General features: G+C 36.3%; 1 pseudogene; it reads left to right on the forward strand.

Moving 5' to 3' along the window:
- Positions 1-8,320: 8,320 nt before the first annotated feature.
- Positions 8,321-8,439, forward strand: LOC111746410 (annotated as a pseudogene).
- Positions 8,440-9,401: the final 962 nt, after the last annotated feature.

The following is a 9,401-nucleotide window of genomic DNA, read 5'->3' on the forward strand; positions in this document are numbered from 1 at the left end:
ACGTGCTTGTTTACCATACCTGATATCATCAAACATTATCACCTTTTGACAGTATAACAATGATATCTTCTAATTTTAATCTGCTTGCCTTTAATAATAAGCAGATTGTGCAATTTAGTATATAATTAGCAATTTTAAAATTTATTTTGTTCTGTGAATTTTTTGTGCATGTCTCGTTAGCTAAAATTTAAAGGAAGACCAGTAAGCATGGTTATATTCTTTCTCCATTGTGTTCAGCTTTCTGGGTGCAGATATACAGTAGACTAAAGTTGTACTTAACCTGGTAGACAAATATAATTCAAGGATAGTGTGGTGAGTTTGTCCAATTGATTGATTATAATGATGAACATGTAATATTTGCTAGATAAGGAAGAAAGTGAGGGAATTGGAGGAAAGGAGTTCAAACACAGAAAAGGTTGTGAGATGAATCAATTTTACATCCCAGTAGAATCAAATAATTGCTCTCCTAATTTTTTCAGAGATTCTGCTGAGAGATCAAATAAAACCATCAAAATACTTCCATAATGTGAAGATTCAACTTTATGAACTGAAATGGTGATGTGATTTTAGAGAGGTTTAAACAATCTAAAGATTAATCTGGAACTACTCAGTAAAATAAATATTTATGACCCTTATGAACTAGTAGCTAGTTCTATGCAAGAGTAACATTCTCAACAATTCTTGGTAGTGACAGACAACTGGGTACAGTCTGAGAGAGTGGGTAGATAAACTCATAGATTAAAAAATGTGTTGGATGCACATCAGGATGTATATTATGAACTAGTTAATTCATGACACAATGGTTTACACATACCGTGCTGTTCTATAACTCTTATTCTTGAGCTCCACACCCATTTTTCAATAATCTCTGTGATGCTGCATTTGGGATGCTACAAATTGCTTTCTCAGAAAAGCACCTTCTTTCTTAGATCTTGCCAGTAGGAGGCACTAGAAGAAATGATTAGGCAGGGATGTAAGGAGGATGAAAAATTATTGCCAATCCTGCTTTCTGGATTTTTCCATATTTGTGAGAGTTGCTAGAACAGTAGCACTTGCTTCAGCCTCTGGTTTCTTGTAGCACCTTTAATATCTGAGTCCTCACGAAGCATAAGCAGTGGCTAGATGGCACCCCCTCGTGAGAGGTCTGAGTGCCACCTTCACGAGACCCTTCCCTCGAAGCTCCTAGTTTCCTCTCCCCTTTTGTTGGCCCAGCCCTAAATTTCACAGTTTCTTGCTATAGTTCTTATTAAATGGGTTAGTTCCATTTTTCCTCTGTGTTTTGAACTCTCCGTAAGTGTTGTAACTAAGTCCTTTTATTATAGCTTCTCAACATGAAATGACTCCTCTAGTATTTCCTGAAATAAATGGATATTCAAAACAGTGGTGACTGAATTTGACTACTCTGGGAATCTCATATAAGTGGAATCATATAATAGCAATGTGAATGTACCTAATACCGCTGAACTATACACATGATTAAAGTGGTAAATTTCATGTTATATATATTTTACCACAATAAAAAAATGAAAACAGTGCTGAATGGGAACACAAATGGAAATCTCAACGTAATACATGCCTGTAAGTTAAAAATAGAACTTTGCAAAACAGCTCTACATAATTCTCCCTAAATATTCTCATTAAGGCAAAGGTTCTTAGCATTGGTACTACTGACATTTTGGGCCAGACAACATTTGTTGTCGGGGGAAGGGGCTACTCTGCTTTATTGGATGTTTAGCAGCAACCCTGGCTTCTAACTGCCAGTAGCACCTCCACCCAACTGTAATAACCAAAAATATTTCCAAACATTGTGAATATTTTTGAGCAGTCAAATCACCCCCATTGATTTGCAACCACTTCATTGGAGAATGACAACATTTTTTCTACTTTATGAGTTTTGTAAGAAAGTGGCTGCTTCTACCTTATCTTCTTTGAGATTTGTTTGTTTCAGAGAGTATGTGCACTGGCCTCCTCTTAATCTTGCAATGAGTTTACTGGTGAAGACTTTGCCTCCAAATCCTCTGGATTTTCAGTGCTAACTATGGGTCAATAAATTAGGTAGTCTGTCATTTATACATACTTGAGCAACATTCCTCAACTCTCTCTGAAATTTTTATTTGAATATGTCAAACTCCTCTGTCTCTCAGTGTGATTTTTTAGCTCCATAAAGCCTTAGCTGGTTTTTTGGGCTGGGAAACATGAGCTATGAACCAGATATGGAATTGAGGTATTCCTTCTCGATCTTCGTGGCTGGATTCTCCTTTTTCAATTTATCCTCTTAATGATAGTGTCCCAGAGCTTTTTGATTGGTCTTATTATTTTCTTTGTCTTCATTCATTGCTTATATATCATGTAGGCTCATACTTTTCAATGTCTTCTCTTTGGTGAGTCCGATTATTTCTCCTATGAACTCCAGTCTTATATATCCAACTTCTATCTACTCAAAATATTTACTTGGATATCTAATAGGTATATCAGATACTACATATCTGAAAATGAGTTTCTGATTTCCACTCCACTATCTCCCTCACCCAATCTGTTCTTGCAGTAAGCCCATCATAGTAATGGAAGCTCAATTTTCCCTATTGCTTAGGCCAAAACTTTTAAATTTGTCTTTTTTTCATCTGCCATTGCAATCTTTAGAATATTTTGTTTACTTATCTTCAAAATGTCAGAAATTTCACTACTTTATAACACCTTTATTATGACTTCGATCCAAGCCACCAAATCTCATAGCTTCTGACTGTTCCTATACTTGCCTCATTATATTCTATTTTCCATACTAAATCCAGTATGATTCATTTAAAATGTAAGTCTTACTATGCCATTTATATGCTCAAACCTTCCAGTTGCTTCCCATTTTACCTTCACAGTAACAGCCAAAGTCCTGACTGTGGCCTCAAGGCTCTGTGTGATCTGCCATCTCTCTACCTCTTCGGTCTCATCTCCTTGTTACTCCACTCCAGCCATTCACTCTGGTACTTTGTGCTTTCTGTTTCCAGACCCCCACAAGGTACTCTCACTTCCTTTCTTCAAGTTTCATTCTTCAAGTAACATTTCTACTCAAATGTTACTTCCTCAAAGAGGTCTTCCCTGAACACCTTCTCTTAAGTAACTCTCACTCGTACCTTATCTCTTGCCTCCTTTTTTGTTCCGCTAATCATAACCTGACATATTATACATTTATGTCTTTATAGCTATACATATACATTTTATGAAAGCAGAGATGGTGTTTTATTTACTCTTCGATGCCTTATAACAGTGCCTGCCATGGGATTTCAGCTCATATTTGGTAAAATAATAAATAAATGGACCTCTCAAAACATTTTGAACAGCATAGATAGACTTAATTTGAGATGGGAAATAGATTAGGGAATGAAAGTTCAGCCTAGGGTATAGGGGCCTTCTAGTTAATTTAATAAAAGTGCTCTTTTGACCTATATTCAAGACTTCTAGCAGCAAAATCAAACTTATTCAATAGTGAGCCCAAGAATATACACACAGAAACAGTGGTGGCTATTATAAGAAATATCTGATGAAACAGTCACAAGACTGTGCCAAAAACTGCTGACTTTCTCCCCAAATGGTGATGGTAAAACTTTTGATTAACCATTGACTTAAAAATAAAAAGAATATAAAGCTGGGAAAATTTGGGATGCGGGACCCACTTTCCTCTGACTTCATGTTTTTGTTTAGAAACTAACTCTTTTTGTTGTTCTCTGCCTAATTACTTGTACTTCTTCAGGGGAAAATGATCTGACTGGTGTAGCTTAGAGGATTTCCTGCTGCTTTCTCTTTGGGAGCTCAGAAAACCTGAGCTTTGACCTGCTCTAAACCTTTTGGTAAGCCCAGCAGTAAAATCTCCACCCTTACAAGAAAAAGACTATGTTTTTTGAGAGTAGATATATCTATTTTAGGCATGTACTATTAGCAAATCCATATAGATAACAATCCTTAAGCCATGTGTTCAGATTAGCCATAGTCGGTAATAAAGGTGCGACTTGGATTTCTATTTGCCTGTTTGAACATTTGTCATTCTCAATAGATGCAGAAATCAGGCAAGAGGGGGAGCTGTATAATTCTTGATTCTAGCTATTTCATATTTTTGCCTATTTAAAATGGATTAGCTATCTATATCTTGCAGGTTTGTTAAGAAGATTTAAGATGATATATGTAGATGTACTGAAAAATGATATGAGCAATTGAAAACATTTTTCTTCAAAGGAGGTTAGGAATATCCCCTTTTCAGTCTGGGTGTACTGCACTGGCCTGAGCATACTATAGCAAAGTTATAATGCCCAGTCCTAACCTTTGATAGCCTTCCTGAATCCCACAAGTTTTTGATAGCCTTCCCGAATCCCACAAATTTCAGGACATCTTATGATGTCCTGTTCCTATCATACATTTTTAACAAATTGAGTGAATGTAGATCAATCACTAAAAACAAATATATAACATTGTATGCTGAAGTCATTTAATCAATAATTTCTAAATAGAATTTATAATAAATTACAAATTTTTAGAATCAATAATAAATTCTAAAAAGACTTCATCAGAATAAATGTGATACTGAAATCACAGCAGTAAAGAGCCACTCTACAGCTTAAGTAATTATAATCCTTTAAAAGGTTTGGAAAAACAGGAACATACAAAATATCACTTCAAGACAGGTTAGTGGGATAATTTTGTATAGCTATTTGTTTCCAGAAGTAGATGATTTCTACAATAAGGGAGTGAAAACAGTAGTGGTAGGTATTAGAGTTAATTCTAAACACAAAAATAAGAACATACACTAGAAATGTGATCCAGAAATCTTACCCAAGAGAAAAGAAAGCGTATGTCCAAGTAAAGTGTATACATGAATGTTCATACCAGTTTTATTTTTAATAATACAACCATGGAAAGAACTCAAATGTTCATTAATTGGGGAATGGATAAACAAATTGTGATATATTTACATTCAACAATAAAAATATATAGGGTACCATAACATGCAACAACATAGATAAATCTGAAAAATATTTTGCTAAGTGAAAGAAGTCAAATATAAAATACTACATACTTTATAATTCCATGTGTATGACCTAAGAAAAGATGACAAGAAGCAAATGAGATTATGTGGAAATGCAATCGGGTGAGGCGACAAACAGCAAAGAGGCACAAGGAACATTTTTAGGACATTGGAAATGTTCTATAGCTTGATTATGGTGATGGTTACATGATTGTATACAATTGCCAAAATTCACCTGAAAGAGGGAAATCATTATATGTAAAATTTACTTCAATAAATGTCGACAAATATATAAATAAGGAGTTATGAAGAAGGAAGTAAGAGAAAGGTTCAAAAGAAGGAGAGTAGATATTTTTGCAGTGTGGACATAAAGGGAATATTGAAGGCATGGAACACAGTAGGGAGTAAACAAGAACTGGTTTTATTCTCCTTTAAATACTGCCTTCAGATATGCTCTCTCAGTTATCCCCCACTCTCTCTTTAATTACTTTTTGAGTGTATCCCACTGTTTCGATTCCTTTCAGTTATGGGAATATTCTCATTTTTATAATTTAGATGAGGTTTACATATAAAAGACCAAGTATTTTAAAATTTAAGTTTGAATTTTACATTCACATCAGCTGCTTCACCACCACCACTCCCCAGCCTAAGTCTGACATGTGGCTAAGAGATTCATAATGGGGAAGGGTTAAGGTCTCTATTTAACAATATTTCTCTTCCTCAATCTGCCTCTCCCTCTTCCTTCTGCTTTTCTCTTCTTTCTTTGATATATTGAGGCTAACAGGAAGGGATGGGAGGAAAAGACCAAAATGATGTATCATTTGACCACCTCTCCTCTCTGTGTGGAGCAATTTTAAATGATCACCTGTGATTTTCTCATGGGTCACATATTCCTGATGTGTTCAATACATCCTATGCCTGACATATTGGAACTCAGCTTCTATTCCCAGGAGTCTATCCATTATTTTGTACTACTACTACTATTATTCCCGTGTCTACAGGCTACTCCCCAATGCAAAATCCTTTCATGATAGCTCACAGCCTGGCTAACTTCTGTGACCCCCATTGGAACTCATGAGAAATTTACTCATCTTTGCCACATGAAGGGTGGGTGTACAGTTTTTATTATTACTGGTTTCCTTAGTCTCTCTTCTGTTGCTTACTGTTCCAGCCATAATTCTGCCTTTAGAATTCTAGCGGGAAAGCTGGATCATGCCCCTTCCCCCAAAGTCCAGGGTTGAGGAGGAAGGTGAAACTTATTTTTAAAAATAAATTTTCTAACTTCACTTCTTTAGTTCAAAAGGCATACCCAGCATAAGCTGAGTGCTCGGTAAGCATTGAACAAGAGTGCGAGATGTTTATGCAGTTACCTCCACCTCTGCAAGTACCTCTTCAGCTGAACATGGTTGAGGGGAACAAGAGGGGAAGAAACACTTGCCTTTCTCCTCTACTAGAAAGGAAAGAGAGAAATCATTTTCCCTCTAAGCCTGTAATTAGCTTTTCTAAAGGCTCAAGACTACTGATGATGTGCTGATCTCAAGAACATCTTATCTACCTCTGAGAAGCCCTGCATGGCTTATTAAGCTCTGAAGTCTGGAGGCTCCTTAACTGTAGTTCAGAATTGGTTGTTGTTAATTCAGTATCTTCCCATCTCCCTTTACATTTGTCCTTAGGATTTAAGGAAGAAATCTGGGAACTGTATGTCCCAGACTCCTTTGCCAGCACAGTGTAGGTTTGACTTTGCCAATCACAGAGTCTCATAGGAGATTAGGAAAACTGAAGAGAAAGATAACTGTTATTCTCTGGTGAGAGCTGTGGGCAGGCGCATGGATCTTGGCAGGTAGCAGACAGAGGTTTTCCAGCACCTTCAGGCACCCTCCTCCTCCATTTGATGCTGTAGGCAGATGGAGTCCTTGGTGGCATTTTTCTTGCAATCCTTGCCCTTCCAAATTTACTGAAAGCCAATAGTGACCTTCTTTAATATTATTCTCCCAGCCATTCCGATAATTGTGAAAACTCTGAAATATCTTTCTATTCCAAATTTCTAAGGTGGATTTTTTTTCTTGCAGAACTCAGACTAATGCAGCAACTCTCTTTAAAATGTAGACACTTACCTGCTACTTTCCTGTGTTTAGTAACTCAACCTGAAATGCTCAGACAGTGGCATCTGGTTAAGTAGCCTGAGGGAAAATCAAAACTTTATAATCTTGATTGTCAATTACAGGCAACAAAGATATAGATAAGCGTGTTGATAGAGTCAGGCCAGTTGTTTGTTGTGGGCTCTGGCCAGAAAATGTCACAATAATAAAACCCTAAGATAGAATAAGAATTCTAGAGCACAAATAGATATTTCCCACCTTAACTCAATTGAGTTATGTATGTTAATAATACTATTTAGTCAAAACTTTTCTTCCTCTAGAATTATAGCTAGACATCTCAGGTAGTAGGACCTTAGCTTAGGGATAAAGAGTAAAGTGAAGAAAGAATTTTTTTCATAGGGCTTCATGAGAAACAGGAGCATTGTTCAGAATATTTGCACAATCACCTAGTTAGGAATCATAGAGAATTGGAATGTCATTCAGGACACATGTCACCCTGGTAGTCCAACAGCAGACTAATGACCCAGCATTCGTATTAGCAGTGCCTCCTCAGAAGCAGGCTCCTGTTGTTCTAACTGGCAGGCTCAGATTCTTTCTGGCTCTGTTTTACCTTATCTGTCTCATTTTTCTCTCTACTCTCCTCTTTACATCATGTCTCTTGTTTATTGCCTTCGTTTTTACTACATACTGAGTGTTTTCACAGAGCTCTCCCTTCAATTGGGGAAAAAAAAAAAGAGAAAATATGATTGGTTTAGTTGGTCACTTTCCAGTGTAAAGAATTTGGGTGCACATCATCATGCCCAGTCACCATAGTGACTGATGACTGGCCTAGATTTAGCTGCTTTTTTTCAGTCATCAAGTCTCATCTATTCATCTATCCAAGGAAGTAGGCACATGAGGCAAAAACCACAGCAACTTAGGGTATGGAGCAATATAGGGATTATTCAGAAGGGCACCTTAGGTGTGGCTGGCTAAAAGATGCAATTTATCTTATCTCTACATCTCTACCTCTCACTAGTATCTTCTGTGACATGATTATTTAACTCATAATCATAGAAACCAATAGCTACGAGCTATAGTTCCTTGATACTAAAAAAATATTAATTGCTTGGTGTTTTATATATTTAAAAAGAGGCTTTTGGAAAAAAAGGAAATTATTTGACATAATTTATTAGCTAATTTCAGAAATATTAATATGTTAAAAAAGAAAAGTCTCTATGGCCATGCCACCCTGAACAAGCCCAATCCCATCTGATCTCAGAAGCTAAGCAGGGTCAGGCCTGGTTAGAACTTGGATGGGAGACCACCTAGGAAGACCAGGTGCTGTAGATGTAAAAAATAAAAAATAAAGGATTGTAAGCTGACAAGGTCTTGCAATCTGTGAGGTCAAGCAAGGGTCGCCTTGCCTAAAAAAAATAAAAAATAAAAGTCTTAGGATTGAATAAATATGATTATTCTGTGCTGAATCTGGATCTACATCAATGTGAACAAGACTGTTCTTTCCCCCGCAGCTCCACGAATCATGTCATTGGTTCCGCTGGATTCAGTGGAGAATAATGAACAAAATGTGATCAAGGATATTGTAAAGTTTAAGTCAATGAACATTTTTACAACAATTGTAAAGTAATACTATAATAGCAGATTGTCTTCTTCTATGTAGTAAGTCCAAGAACTTGGTAAAGAGTCATAGGAGATAAATTCATGCCTGTCTTGGAGGAGGTGAAAGAACACTCATCAGCTCAACTCAACATGTGTTTATCTCTACTTGGTTTTCTTCACTAATAGAAATAATCTAAAGAGAAGAGGACATATGGTTCTCTAAGATTATTACATATGAGAAAATACAATATTGAACTAATTTTAAGAGCCGCGAACCACTAATTTAAATCATTCTAACAAAAGCTTATTTTTCTTTTTGCATGTTCACCATTGTAAAATAGACAAATAATAGCAATCTAATGAAAGAGCCTGGAATTTCTTCATGAAACATATGGAGCCTTGGAAAGTTTTCTTCTCTTGCCACTTTAGGGGTTGGTCATCAGTAGGTCAGGCTCCTCTTTGCTGGCAAGTATGGAGCCTGACACAAGCTTCCTATCTGCAGTTAAAATGGCCATTCATGTTCCACAATTTCTACTTCTCATCTTTTGTCCCTTCTCTTCTTTGGCAATCATAACAGAAAAAACTGGAGAAAGTTTTGTTCATGAATTTAGACCTTTGTACATAAGTAAACAATGCTACCTATAAAGCAATTTTAATAGTTATTATATAAAGCAATTCAGATGCTGACCACTTTT

This window comes from Pteropus vampyrus, unplaced genomic scaffold, assembly GCF_000151845.1.
Source record: "Pteropus vampyrus isolate Shadow unplaced genomic scaffold, Pvam_2.0 Scaffold186, whole genome shotgun sequence".
NCBI lineage: Eukaryota > Metazoa > Chordata > Mammalia > Chiroptera > Pteropodidae > Pteropus > Pteropus vampyrus.